The following is a 14,290-nucleotide window of genomic DNA, read 5'->3' as shown; positions in this document are numbered from 1 at the left end:
GCTGCCTCGGTGCTTAGCAAAGCGCCACGTGCCTTCGGCGCCTACAAAAGCGCCGTGTGCCTCCGGCGCTACTACGGCGTTTGCTAAGCGGCGAGGCGGCGAAGGGACGCAGCGGTGTGTGAGGCGGCGAAGGCAAGCAGCGCTTTGCTGGGCGGCGAGGCGGCGAAGGGCCGAAGCGATTGGGGAGGCGGTGAAGGGAGACGGCGCTTTGTTGGGCGGCGAGGGCGGAAGGGACGCAGCGCTTTCTTAGGCGGCGAGGCACCGAAGGCACGCGCTGCTTTGCTAGGCGCCGAAGGAACACGGCGCTTTGCTAGGCGGCGACGGCACGCGCAGCTTTGCTAGGCGGCGAGGGCGAGAAGGCACGCGGCGCTTTCTCAGGCGGCGAGGCGCCGAAGGCACGCACTGCTTTGCCAGGCGCCGAAGGCACGCACTGCTTTGCTAGGCTGCGATGCGGCGAGGCGCCCAACGCAGGCACTTCTTTGCTAGGCGCCCAAGGAACACGGCGCTTTGCTTGACGGCGACGGCACGCGCAGCTTTGCTAGGCGCCCAAGGCAGACGACGCTTTGCTAGGCAGCGAGGCGGCCAACGCACAAAGCCATTTGCTCGGCGGTCATTCGCTGCCTCGCACAAGAGCTAACCACTGTGCATGTTGGCTGTCTCACAAACAAGCAGCCTGCTGCGTCTCTTCGCTGCCTCGCCAGCTAGCAAAGTGCTGCCTCGCTTCGCCTCCAGGCGAAAAAGCCATCCGCGATGCAACTGCGCCACCTGGTGCACAAGCAAAGTGCTGCATCTCTTCGCTGCCTCGCAGAAGGAGCAACCACTGTGCATGGTGGCTGTCTCACAAACAAGGAGACTGCTGAATCTCTTCGCTGCCTCGCCAACAAGCAGAACGCTGCGTGTATTCGCTGAGTGGCAGAAAGCAAAGCACGGCGCCTGTTCGCTGCCTGGCCAACAAGCAAAGCGCTCCATCTCTTCGCTGCCTCGCAAACGAAGGAAGCGCTGCGTGCCTTCGGCGCCTAGCAAAGCAGCGCGTGCCTTCGCCGCCTCGCCGCCTAAGAAAGCGCCGTGTGCCTTCGGCGCCTCCCCAATCGCTTCGTGCCTTCGCCGCCTAGCAAAGCGCCTAGCAAAGCGTCCTCAGCCTTCGCTGCCTAGCAAAGCTCCACGTCCGCTCGCCGCCTAGCAAAGCACTGTGTGCCCTCGCCGCCTCCTAGAGCGCTGCGTGCCTTCGGCGCCTGGCAAAGCACTGCGTGCCCTCGCCGCCTCCTAGAGCGCTGCGTGCCTTCGGCGCCTGGCAAAGCGCTGAGTGCCTTGGGCGCCTGGCAAAGCACTGCGTGCCCTCGCCGCCTCGCAAAGCGCTGCGTCCTTGGGCGCCTGGCAAAGCACTGCGTGCCCTCGCCGCCTAGCAAGGCGCTGCGTCCTTGGGCGCCTGCCAAAGCACTGTGTGCCCTCGCCGCCTCCTAGAGCGCTGCGTGCCTTCGGCGCCTGGCAAAGCGCTGCGTGCCTTCGCCGCCTGGCAAAGCACTGCGTGCCCTCGCCGCCTCGCACAGCGCTGCGTCCTTGGGCGCCTGGCAAAGCGCTGCGTGCCTTCGCCGCCTCGCCGCCTAGCAAGGCGCCCTAGCCCGTCCACCACGATCAGATCGCTGCGTGCCTTCGCTGCCTCGGTGCTTAGCAAAGCGCCACGTGCCTTCGGCGCCTACAAAAGCGCCGTGTGCCTCCGGCGCTACTACGGCGTTTGCTAAGCGGCGAGGCGGCGAAGGGACGCAGCGGTGTGTGAGGCGGCGAAGGCAAGCAGCGCTTTGCTGGGCGGCGAGGCGGCGAAGGGCCGAAGCGATTGGGGAGGCGGTGAAGGGAGACGGCGCTTTGTTGGGCGGCGAGGGCGGAAGGGACGCAGCGCTTTCTTAGGCGGCGAGGCACCGAAGGCACGCGCTGCTTTGCTAGGCGCCGAAGGAACACGGCGCTTTGCTAGGCGGCGACGGCACGCGCAGCTTTGCTAGGCGGCGAGGGCGAGAAGGCACGCGGCGCTTTCTCAGGCGGCGAGGCGCCGAAGGCACGCACTGCTTTGCCAGGCGCCGAAGGCACGCACTGCTTTGCTAGGCTGCGATGCGGCGAGGCGCCCAACGCAGGCACTTCTTTGCTAGGCGCCCAAGGAACACGGCGCTTTGCTTGACGGCGACGGCACGCGCAGCTTTGCTAGGCGCCCAAGGCAGACGACGCTTTGCTAGGCAGCGAGGCGGCGAACGCACAAAGCCATTTGCTCGGCGGTCATTCGCTGCCTCGCACAAGAGCTAACCACTGTGCATGTTGGCTGTCTCACAAACAAGCAGCCTGCTGCGTCTCTTCGCTGCCTCGCCAACAAGCAGAGCGCTGCGTGTATTCGCTGAGTGGCAGAAAGCAAAGCACGGCGCCTGTTCGCTGCCTGGCCAACAAGCAAAGCGCTCCATCTCTTCGCTGCCTCGCAAACGAAGGAAGCGCTGCGTGCCTTCGGCGCCTAGCAAAGCAGCGCGTGCCTTCGCCGCCTCGCCGCCTAAGAAAGCGCCGTGTGCCTTCGGCGCCTCCCCAATCGCTTCGTGCCTTCGCCGCCTAGCAAAGCGCCTAGCAAAGCGTCCTCAGCCTTCGCTGCCTAGCAAAGCTCCACGTCCGCTCGCCGCCTAGCAAAGCACTGTGTGCCCTCGCCGCCTCCTAGAGCGCTGCGTGCCTTCGGCGCCTGGCAAAGCACTGCGTGCCCTCGCCGCCTCCTAGAGCGCTGCGTGCCTTCGGCGCCTGGCAAAGCGCTGCGTGCCTTCGCCGCCTCGCCGCCTAGCAAGGCGCCCTAGCCCGTCCATCACGATCAGATCGCTGCGTGCCTTCGCTGCCTCGGTGCTTAGCAAAGCGCCACGTGCCTTCGGCGCCTACAAAAGCGCCGTGTGCCTCCGGCGCTACTACGGCGTTTGCTAAGCGGCGAGGCGGCGAAGGGACGCAGCGGTGTGTGAGGCGGCGAAGGCAAGCAGCGCTTTGCTGGGCGGCGAGGCGGCGAAGGGCCGAAGCGATTGGGGAGGCGGTGAAGGGAGACGGCGCTTTGTTGGGCGGCGAGGGCGGAAGGGACGCAGCGCTTTCTTAGGCGGCGAGGCACCGAAGGCACGCGCTGCTTTGCTAGGCGCCGAAGGAACACGGCGCTTTGCTAGGCGGCGACGGCACGCGCAGCTTTGCTAGGCGGCGAGGGCGAGAAGGCACGCGGCGCTTTCTCAGGCGGCGAGGCGCCGAAGGCACGCACTGCTTTGCCAGGCGCCGAAGGCACGCACTGCTTTGCTAGGCTGCGATGCGGCGAGGCGCCCAACGCAGGCACTTCTTTGCTAGGCGCCCAAGGAACACGGCGCTTTGCTTGACGGCGACGGCACGCGCAGCTTTGCTAGGCGCCCAAGGCAGACGACGCTTTGCTAGGCAGCGAGGCGGCGAACGCACAAAGCCATTTGCTCGGCGGTCATTCGCTGCCTCGCACAAGAGCTAACCACTGTGCATGTTGGCTGTCTCACAAACAAGCAGCCTGCTGCGTCTCTTCGCTGCCTCGCCAACAAGCAGAGCGCTGCGTGTATTCGCTGAGTGGCAGAAAGCAAAGCACGGCGCCTGTTCGCTGCCTGGCCAACAAGCAAAGCGCTCCATCTCTTCGCTGCCTCGCAAACGAAGGAAGCGCTGCGTGCCTTCGGCGCCTAGCAAAGCAGCGCGTGCCTTCGCCGCCTCGCCGCCTAAGAAAGCGCCGTGTGCCTTCGGCGCCTCCCCAATCGCTTCGTGCCTTCGCCGCCTAGCAAAGCGCCTAGCAAAGCGTCCTCAGCCTTCGCTGCCTAGCAAAGCTCCACGTCCGCTCGCCGCCTAGCAAAGCACTGTGTGCCCTCGCCGCCTCCTAGAGCGCTGCGTGCCTTCGGCGCCTGGCAAAGCACTGCGTGCCCTCGCCGCCTCCTAGAGCGCTGCGTGCCTTCGGCGCCTGGCAAAGCGCTGCGTGCCTTCGCCGCCTCGCCGCCTAGCAAGGCGCCCTAGCCCGTCCACCACGATCAGATCGCTGCGTGCCTTCGCTGCCTCGGTGCTTAGCAAAGCGCCACGTGCCTTCGGCGCCTACAAAAGCGCCGTGTGCCTCCGGCGCTACTACGGCGTTTGCTAAGCGGCGAGGCGGCGAAGGGACGCAGCGGTGTGTGAGGCGGCGAAGGCAAGCAGCGCTTTGCTGGGCGGCGAGGCGGCGAAGGGCCGAAGCGATTGGGGAGGCGGTGAAGGGAGACGGCGCTTTGTTGGGCGGCGAGGGCGGAAGGGACGCAGCGCTTTCTTAGGCGGCGAGGCACCGAAGGCACGCGCTGCTTTGCTAGGCGCCGAAGGAACACGGCGCTTTGCTAGGCGGCGACGGCACGCGCAGCTTTGCTAGGCGGCGAGGGCGAGAAGGCACGCGGCGCTTTCTCAGGCGGCGAGGCGCCGAAGGCACGCACTGCTTTGCCAGGCGCCGAAGGCACGCACTGCTTTGCTAGGCTGCGATGCGGCGAGGCGCCCAACGCAGGCACTTCTTTGCTAGGCGCCCAAGGAACACGGCGCTTTGCTTGACGGCGACGGCACGCGCAGCTTTGCTAGGCGCCCAAGGCAGACGACGCTTTGCTAGGCAGCGAGGCGGCCAACGCACAAAGCCATTTGCTCGGCGGTCATTCGCTGCCTCGCACAAGAGCTAACCACTGTGCATGTTGGCTGTCTCACAAACAAGCAGCCTGCTGCGTCTCTTCGCTGCCTCGCCAACAAGCAGAGCGCTGCGTGTATTCGCTGACTGGCAGAAAGCAAAGCACGGCGCCTGTTCGCTGCCTGGCCAACAAGCAAAGCGCTCCATCTCTTCGCTGCCTCGCAAACGAAGGAAGCGCTGCGTGCCTTCGGCGCCTAGCAAAGCAGCGCGTGCCTTCGCCGCCTCGCCGCCTAAGAAAGCGCCGTGTGCCTTCGGCGCCTCCCCAATCGCTTCGTGCCTTCGCCGCCTAGCAAAGCGCCTAGCAAAGCGTCCTCAGCCTTCGCTGCCTAGCAAAGCTCCACGTCCGCTCGCCGCCTAGCAAAGCACTGTGTGCCCTCGCCGCCTCCTAGAGCGCTGCGTGCCTTCGGCGCCTGGCAAAGCACTGCGTGCCCTCGCCGCCTCCTAGAGCGCTGCGTGCCTTCGGCGCCTGGCAAAGCGCTGCGTGCCTTCGCCGCCTCGCCGCCTAGCAAGGCGCCCTAGCCCGTCCATCACGATCAGATCGCTGCGTGCCTTCGCTGCCTCGGTGCTTAGCAAAGCGCCACGTGCCTTCGGCGCCTACAAAAGCGCCGTGTGCCTCCGGCGCTACTACGGCGTTTGCTAAGCGGCGAGGCGGCGAAGGGACGCAGCGGTGTGTGAGGCGGCGAAGGCAAGCAGCGCTTTGCTGGGCGGCGAGGCGGCGAAGGGCCGAAGCGATTGGGGAGGCGGTGAAGGGAGACGGCGCTTTGTTGGGCGGCGAGGGCGGAAGGGACGCAGCGCTTTCTTAGGCGGCGAGGCACCGAAGGCACGCGCTGCTTTGCTAGGCGCCGAAGGAACACGGCGCTTTGCTAGGCGGCGACGGCACGCGCAGCTTTGCTAGGCGGCGAGGGCGAGAAGGCACGCGGCGCTTTCTCAGGCGGCGAGGCGCCGAAGGCACGCACTGCTTTGCCAGGCGCCGAAGGCACGCACTGCTTTGCTAGGCTGCGATGCGGCGAGGCGCCCAACGCAGGCACTTCTTTGCTAGGCGCCCAAGGAACACGCGCTTTGCTTGACGGCGACGGCACGCGCAGCTTTGCTAGGCGCCCAAGGCAGACGACGCTTTGCTAGGCAGCGAGGCGGCGAACGCACAAAGCCATTTGCTCGGCGGTCATTCGCTGCCTCGCACAAGAGCTAACCACTGTGCATGTTGGCTGTCTCACAAACAAGCAGCCTGCTGCGTCTCTTCGCTGCCTCGCCAGCTAGCAAAGTGCTGCCTCGCTTCGCCTCCAGGCGAAAAAGCCATCCGCGATGCAACTGCGCCACCTGGTGCACAAGCAAAGTGCTGCATCTCTTCGCTGCCTCGCAGAAGGAGCAACCACTGTGCATGGTGGCTGTCTCACAAACAAGGAGACTGCTGATTCTCTTCGCTGCCTCGCCAACAAGCAGAACGCTGCGTGTATTCGCTGAGTGGCAGAAAGCAAAGCACGGCGCCTGTTCGCTGCCTGGCCAACAAGCAAAGCGCTCCATCTCTTCGCTGCCTCGCAAACGAAGGAAGCGCTGCGTGCCTTCGGCGCCTAGCAAAGCAGCGCGTGCCTTCGCCGCCTCGCCGCCTAAGAAAGCGCCGTGTGCCTTCGGCGCCTCCCCAATCGCTTCGTGCCTTCGCCGCCTAGCAAAGCGCCTAGCAAAGCGTCCTCAGCCTTCGCTGCCTAGCAAAGCTCCACGTCCGCTCGCCGCCTAGCAAAGCACTGTGTGCCCTCGCCGCCTCCTAGAGCGCTGCGTGCCTTCGGCGCCTGGCAAAGCACTGCGTGCCCTCGCCGCCTCGCACAGCGCTGCGTGCCTTCGGCGCCTGGCAAAGCGCTGCGTGCCTTCGCCGCCTAGCAAGGCGCCCTAGCCCGTCCATCACGATCAGATCGCTGCGTGCCTTCGCTGCCTCGGTGCTTAGCAAAGCGCCACGTGCCTTCGGCGCCTACAAAAGCGCCGTGTGCCTCCGGCGCTACTACGGCGTTTGCTAAGCGGCGAGGCGGCGAAGGGACGCAGCGGTGTGTGAGGCGGCGAAGGCAAGCAGCGCTTTGCTGGGCGGCGAGGCGGCGAAGGGCCGAAGCGATTGGGGAGGCGGTGAAGGGAGACGGCGCTTTGTTGGGCGGCGAGGGCGGAAGGGACGCAGCGCTTTCTTAGGCGGCGAGGCACCGAAGGCACGCGCTGCTTTGCTAGGCGCCGAAGGAACACGGCGCTTTGCTAGGCGGCGACGGCACGCGCAGCTTTGCTAGGCGGCGAGGGCGAGAAGGCACGCGGCGCTTTCTCAGGCGGCGAGGCGCCGAAGGCACGCACTGCTTTGCCAGGCGCCGAAGGCACGCACTGCTTTGCTAGGCTGCGATGCGGCGAGGCGCCCAACGCAGGCACTTCTTTGCTAGGCGCCCAAGGAACACGGCGCTTTGCTTGACGGCGACGGCACGCGCAGCTTTGCTAGGCGCCCAAGGCACTCACTGCTTTGCTAGGCAGCGAGGCGGCCAACGCACAAAGCCATTTGCTCGGCGGTCATTCGCTGCCTCGCACAAGAGCTAACCACTGTGCATGTTGGCTGTCTCACAAACAAGCAGCCTGCTGCGTCTCTTCGCTGCCTCGCCAACAAGCAGAGCGCTGCGTGTATTCGCTGAGTGGCAGAAAGCAAAGCACGGCGCCTGTTCGCTGCCTGGCCAACAAGCAAAGCGCTCCATCTCTTCGCTGCCTCGCAAACGAAGGAAGCGCTGCGTGCCTTCGGCGCCTAGCAAAGCAGCGCGTGCCTTCGCCGCCTCGCCGCCTAAGAAAGCGCCGTGTGCCTTCGGCGCCTCCCCAATCGCTTCGTGCCTTCGCCGCCTAGCAAAGCGCCTAGCAAAGCGTCCTCAGCCTTCGCTGCCTAGCAAAGCTCCACGTCCGCTCGCCGCCTAGCAAAGCACTGTGTGCCCTCGCCGCCTCCTAGAGCGCTCTGTGCCTTCGGCGCCTGGCAAAGCACTGCGTGCCCTCGCCGCCTCCTAGAGCGCTGCGTGCCTTCGGCGCCTGGCAAAGCGCTGAGTGCCTTGGGCGCCTGGCAAAGCACTGCGTGCCCTCGCCGCCTCGCAAAGCGCTGCGTCCTTGGGCGCCTGGCAAAGCACTGCGTGCCCTCGCCGCCTCCTAGAGCGCTGCGTGCCTTCGGCGCCTGGCAAAGCGCTGCGTGCCTTCGCCGCCTCGCCGCCTAGCAAGGCGCCCTAGCCCGTCCATCACGATCAGATCGCTGCGTGCCTTCGCTGCCTCGGTGCTTAGCAAAGCGCCACGTGCCTTCGGCGCCTACAAAAGCGCCGTGTGCCTCCGGCGCTACTACGGCGTTTGCTAAGCGGCGAGGCGGCGAAGGGACGCAGCGGTGTGTGAGGCGGCGAAGGCAAGCAGCGCTTTGCTGGGCGGCGAGGCGGCGAAGGGCCGAAGCGATTGGGGAGGCGGTGAAGGGAGACGGCGCTTTGTTGGGCGGCGAGGGCGGAAGGGACGCAGCGCTTTCTTAGGCGGCGAGGCACCGAAGGCACGCGCTGCTTTGCTAGGCGCCGAAGGAACACGGCGCTTTGCTAGGCGGCGACGGCACGCGGAGCTTTGCTAGGCGGCGAGGGCGAGAAGGCACGCGGCGCTTTCTCAGGCGGCGAGGCGCCGAAGGCACGCACTGCTTTGCCAGGCGCCGAAGGCACGCACTGCTTTGCTAGGCTGCGATGCGGCGAGGCGCCCAACGCAGGCACTTCTTTGCTAGGCGCCCAAGGAACACGGCGCTTTGCTTGACGGCGACGGCACGCGCAGCTTTGCTAGGCGCCCAAGGCAGACGACGCTTTGCTAGGCAGCGAGGCGGCGAACGCACAAAGCCATTTGCTCGGCGGTCATTCGCTGCCTCGCACAAGAGCTAACCACTGTGCATGTTGGCTGTCTCACAAACAAGCAGCCTGCTGCGTCTCTTCGCTGCCTCGCCAGCTAGCAAAGTGCTGCCTCGCTTCGCCTGCAGGCGAAAAAGCCATCCGCCATGCCACTGCGCCACCTGGTGCACAAGCAAAGTGCTGCATCTCTTCGCTGCCTCGCACAAGGAGCAAGCACTGGGCATGTTGGCTGTCTCACAAACAAGGAGACTGCTGCATCTCTTCGCTGCCTCGCAAAAGAAGGAAGCGCTGCGTGCCTTCGGCGCCTAGCAAAGCAGCGCGTGCCTTCGCCGCCTCGCCGCCTAAGAAAGCGCCGTGTGCCTTCGGCGCCTCCCCAATCGCTTCGTGCCTTCGCCGCCTAGCAAAGCGCCTAGCAAAGCGTCCTCAGCCTTCGCTGCCTAGCAAAGCTCCACGTCCGCTCGCCGCCTAGCAAAGCACTGTGTGCCCTCGCCGCCTCCTAGAGCGCTGCGTGCCTTCGGCGCCTGCCAAAGCACTGCGTGCCCTCGCCGCCTCCTAGAGCGCTGCGTGCCTTCGGCGCCTGGCAAAGCGCTGAGTGCCTTCGGCGCCTGGCAAAGCACTGCGTGCCCTCGCCGCCTCGCAAAGCGCTGCGTCCTTGGGCGCCTGGCAAAGCGCTGCGTGCCTTCGCCGCCTCGCCGCCTAGCAAGGCGCCCTAGCCCGTCCATCACGATCAGATCGCTGCGTGCCTTCGCTGCCTCGGTGCTTAGCAAAGCGCCACGTGCCTTCGGCGCCTACAAAAGCGCCGTGTGCCTCCGGCGCTACTACGGCGTTTGCTAAGCGGCGAGGCGGCGAAGGGACGCAGCGGTGTGTGAGGCGGCGAAGGCAAGCAGCGCTTTGCTGGGCGGCGAGGCGGCGAAGGGCCGAAGCGATTGGGGAGGCGGTGAAGGGAGACGGCGCTTTGTTGGGCGGCGAGGGCGGAAGGGACGCAGCGCTTTCTTAGGCGGCGAGGCACCGAAGGCACGCGCTGCTTTGCTAGGCGCCGAAGGAACACGGCGCTTTGCTAGGCGGCGACGGCACGCGCAGCTTTGCTAGGCGGCGAGGGCGAGAAGGCACGCGGCGCTTTCTCAGGCGGCGAGGCGCCGAAGGCACGCACTGCTTTGCCAGGCGCCGAAGGCACGCACTGCTTTGCTAGGCTGCGATGCGGCGAGGCGCCCAACGCAGGCACTTCTTTGCTAGGCGCCCAAGGAACACGGCGCTTTGCTTGACGGCGACGGCACGCGCAGCTTTGCTAGGCGCCCAAGGCAGACGACGCTTTGCTAGGCAGCGAGGCGGCCAACGCACAAAGCCATTTGCTCGGCGGTCATTCGCTGCCTCGCACAAGAGCTAACCACTGTGCATGTTGGCTGTCTCACAAACAAGCAGCCTGCTGCGTCTCTTCGCTGCCTCGCCAGCTAGCAAAGTGCTGCCTCGCTTCGCCTCCAGGCGAAAAAGCCATCCGCGATGCCACTGCGCCACCTGGTGCACAAGCAAAGTGCTGCATCTCTTCGCTGCCTCGCAGAAGGAGCAACCACTGTGCATGGTGGCTGTCTCACAAACAAGGAGACTGCTGAATCTCTTCGCTGCCTCGCCAACAAGCAGAACGCTGCGTGTATTCGCTGAGTGGCAGAAAGCAAAGCACGGCGCCTGTTCGCTGCCTGGCCAACAAGCAAAGCGCTCCATCTCTTCGCTGCCTCGCAAACGAAGGAAGCGCTGCGTGCCTTCGACGCCTAGCAAAGCAGCGCGTGCCTTCGCCGCCTCGCCGCCTAAGAAAGCGCCGTGTGCCTTCGGCGCCTCCCCAATCGCTTCGTGCCTTCGCCGCCTAGCAAAGCGCCTAGCAAAGCGTCCTCAGCCTTCGCTGCCTAGCAAAGCTCCACGTCCGCTCGCCGCCTAGCAAAGCACTGTGTGCCCTCGCCGCCTCCTAGAGCGCTGCGTGCCTTCGGCGCCTGCCAAAGCACTGCGTGCCCTCGCCGCCTCCTAGAGCGCTGCGTGCCTTCGGCGCCTGGCAAAGCGCTGCGTGCCTTCGCCGCCTCGCCGCCTAGCAAGGCGCCCTAGCCCGTCCATCACGATCAGATCGCTGCGTGCCTTCGCTGCCTCGGTGCTTAGCAAAGCGCCACGTGCCTTCGGCGCCTACAAAAGCGCCGTGTGCCTCCGGCGCTACTACGGCGTTTGCTAAGCGGCGAGGCGGCGAAGGGACGCAGCGGTGTGTGAGGCGGCGAAGGCAAGCAGCGCTTTGCTGGGCGGCGAGGCGGCGAAGGGCCGAAGCGATTGGGGAGGCGGTGAAGGGAGACGGCGCTTTGTTGGGCGGCGAGGGCGGAAGGGACGCAGCGCTTTCTTAGGCGGCGAGGCACCGAAGGCACGCGCTGCTTTGCTAGGCGCCGAAGGAACACGGCGCTTTGCTAGGCGGCGACGGCACGCGCAGCTTTGCTAGGCGGCGAGGGCGAGAAGGCACGCGGCGCTTTCTCAGGCGGCGAGGCGCCGAAGGCACGCACTGCTTTGCCAGGCGCCGAAGGCACGCACTGCTTTGCTAGGCTGCGATGCGGCGAGGCGCCCAACGCAGGCACTTCTTTGCTAGGCGCCCAAGGAACACGGCGCTTTGCTTGACGGCGACGGCACGCGCAGCTTTGCTAGGCGCCCAAGGCAGACGACGCTTTGCTCGGCAGCGAGGCGGCCAACGCACAAAGCCATTTGCTCGGCGGTCATTCGCTGCCTCGCACAAGAGCTAACCACTGTGCATGTTGGCTGTCTCACAAACAAGCAGCCTGCTGCGTCTCTTCGCTGCCTCGCCAACAAGCAGAGCGCTGCGTGTATTCGCTGAGTGGCAGAAAGCAAAGCACGGCGCCTGTTCGCTGCCTGGCCAACAAGCAAAGCGCTCCATCTCTTCGCTGCCTCGCAAACGAAGGAAGCGCTGCGTGCCTTCGGCGCCTAGCAAAGCAGCGCGTGCCTTCGCCGCCTCGCCGCCTAAGAAAGCGCCGTGTGCCTTCGGCGCCTCCCCAATCGCTTCGTGCCTTCGCCGCCTAGCAAAGCGCCTAGCAAAGCGTCCTCAGCCTTCGCTGCCTAGCAAAGCTCCACGTCCGCTCGCCGCCTAGCAAAGCACTGTGTGCCCTCGCCGCCTCCTAGAGCGCTGCGTGCCTTCGGCGCCTGCCAAAGCACTGCGTGCCCTCGCCGCCTCCTAGAGCGCTGCGTGCCTTCGGCGCCTGGCAAAGCGCTGCGTGCCTTCGCCGCCTCGCCGCCTAGAAAGGCGCCCTAGCCCGTCCATCACGATCAGATCGCTGCGTGCCTTCGCTGCCTCGGTGCTTAGCAAAGCGCCACGTGCCTTCGGCGCCTACAAAAGCGCCGTGTGCCTCCGGCGCTACTACGGCGTTTGCTAAGCGGCGAGGCGGCGAAGGGACGCAGCGGTGTGTGAGGCGGCGAAGGCAAGCAGCGCTTTGCTGGGCGGCGAGGCGGCGAAGGGCCGAAGCGATTGGGGAGGCGGTGAAGGGAGACGGCGCTTTGTTGGGCGGCGAGGGCGGAAGGGACGCAGCGCTTTCTTAGGCGGCGAGGCACCGAAGGCACGCGCTGCTTTGCTAGGCGCCGAAGGAACACGGCGCTTTGCTAGGCGGCGACGGCACGCGCAGCTTTGCTAGGCGGCGAGGGCGAGAAGGCACGCGGCGCTTTCTCAGGCGGCGAGGCGCCGAAGGCACGCACTGCTTTGCCAGGCGCCGAAGGCACGCACTGCTTTGCTAGGCTGCGATGCGGCGAGGCGCCCAACGCAGGCACTTCTTTGCTAGGCGCCCAAGGAACACGGCGCTTTGCTTGACGGCGACGGCACGCGCAGCTTTGCTAGGCGCCCAAGGCAGACGACGCTTTGCTAGGCAGCGAGGCGGCGAACGCACAAAGCCATTTGCTCGGCGGTCATTCGCTGCCTCGCACAAGAGCTAACCACTGTGCATGTTGGCTGTCTCACAAACAAGCAGCCTGCTGCGTCTCTTCGCTGCCTCGCCAGCTAGCAAAGTGCTGCCTCGCTTCGCCTCCAGGCGAAAAAGCCATCCGCGATGCCACTGCGCCACCTGGTGCACAAGCAAAGTGCTGCATCTCTTCGCTGCCTCGCAGAAGGAGCAACCACTGTGCATGGTGGCTGTCTCACAAACAAGGAGACTGCTGAATCTCTTCGCTGCCTCGCCAACAAGCAGAACGCTGCGTGTATTCGCTGAGTGGCAGAAAGCAAAGCACGGCGCCTGTTCGCTGCCTGGCCAACAAGCAAAGCGCTCCATCTCTTCGCTGCCTCGCAAACGAAGGAAGCGCTGCGTGCCTTCGGCGCCTAGCAAAGCAGCGCGTGCCTTCGCCGCCTCGCCGCCTAAGAAAGCGCCGTGTGCCTTCGGCGCCTCCCCAATCGCTTCGTGCCTTCGCCGCCTAGCAAAGCGCCTAGCAAAGCGTCCTCAGCCTTCGCTGCCTAGCAAAGCTCCACGTCCGCTCGCCGCCTAGCAAAGCACTGTGTGCCCTCGCCGCCTCCTAGAGCGCTGCGTGCCTTCGGCGCCTGGCAAAGCACTGCGTGCCCTCGCCGCCTCCTAGAGCGCTGCGTGCCTTCGGCGCCTGGCAAAGCGCTGCGTGCCTTCGCCGCCTCGCCGCCTAGCAAGGCGCCCTAGCCCGTCCATCACGATCAGATCGCTGCGTGCCTTCGCTGCCTCGGTGCTTAGCAAAGCGCCACGTGCCTTCGGCGCCTACAAAAGCGCCGTGTGCCTCCGGCGCTACTACGGCGTTTGCTAAGCGGCGAGGCGGCGAAGGGACGCAGCGGTGTGTGAGGCGGCGAAGGCAAGCAGCGCTTTGCTGGGCGGCGAGGCGGCGAAGGGCCGAAGCGATTGGGGAGGCGGTGAAGGGAGACGGCGCTTTGTTGGGCGGCGAGGGCGGAAGGGACGCAGCGCTTTCTTAGGCGGCGAGGCACCGAAGGCACGCGCTGCTTTGCTAGGCGCCGAAGGAACACGGCGCTTTGCTAGGCGGCGACGGCACGCGCAGCTTTGCTAGGCGGCGAGGGCGAGAAGGCACGCGGCGCTTTCTCAGGCGGCGAGGCGCCGAAGGCACGCACTGCTTTGCCAGGCGCCGAAGGCACGCACTGCTTTGCTAGGCTGCGATGCGGCGAGGCGCCCAACGCAGGCACTTCTTTGCTAGGCGCCCAAGGAACACGGCGCTTTGCTTGACGGCGACGGCACGCGCAGCTTTGCTAGGCGCCCAAGGCAGACGACGCTTTGCTAGGCAGCGAGGCGGCGAACGCACAAAGCCATTTGCTCGGCGGTCATTCGCTGCCTCGCACAATGAGCAACCACTGTGCATGGTGGCTGTCTCACAAACAAGGAGACTGCTGAATCTCTTCGCTGCCTCGCCAACAAGCAGAGCGCTGCGTGTATTGGCTGACTGGCAGAAAGCAAAGCACGGCGCCTGTTCGCTGCCTGGCCAACAAGCAAAGCGCTCCATCTCTTCGCTGCCTCGCAAAGGAAGGAAGCGCTGCGTGCCTTCGGCGCCTAGCAAAGCAGCGCGTGCCTTCGCCGCCTCGCCGCCTAAGAAAGCGCCGTGTGCCTTCGGCGCCTCCCCAATCGCTTCGTGCCTTCGCCGCCTAGCAAAGCGCCTAGCAAAGCGTCCTCAGCCTTGGCTGCCTAGCAAAGCTCCACGTCCGCTCGCCGCCTAGCAAAGCACTGTGTGCCCTCGCCGCCTCCTAGAGCGCTGCGTGCCTTCGGCGCCTGGC

This window comes from Apteryx mantelli, chromosome 14 (genome assembly GCF_036417845.1).
Source record: "Apteryx mantelli isolate bAptMan1 chromosome 14, bAptMan1.hap1, whole genome shotgun sequence".
NCBI lineage: Eukaryota > Metazoa > Chordata > Aves > Apterygiformes > Apterygidae > Apteryx > Apteryx mantelli.
Note: the sequence above shows the minus strand (reverse complement) of the source record.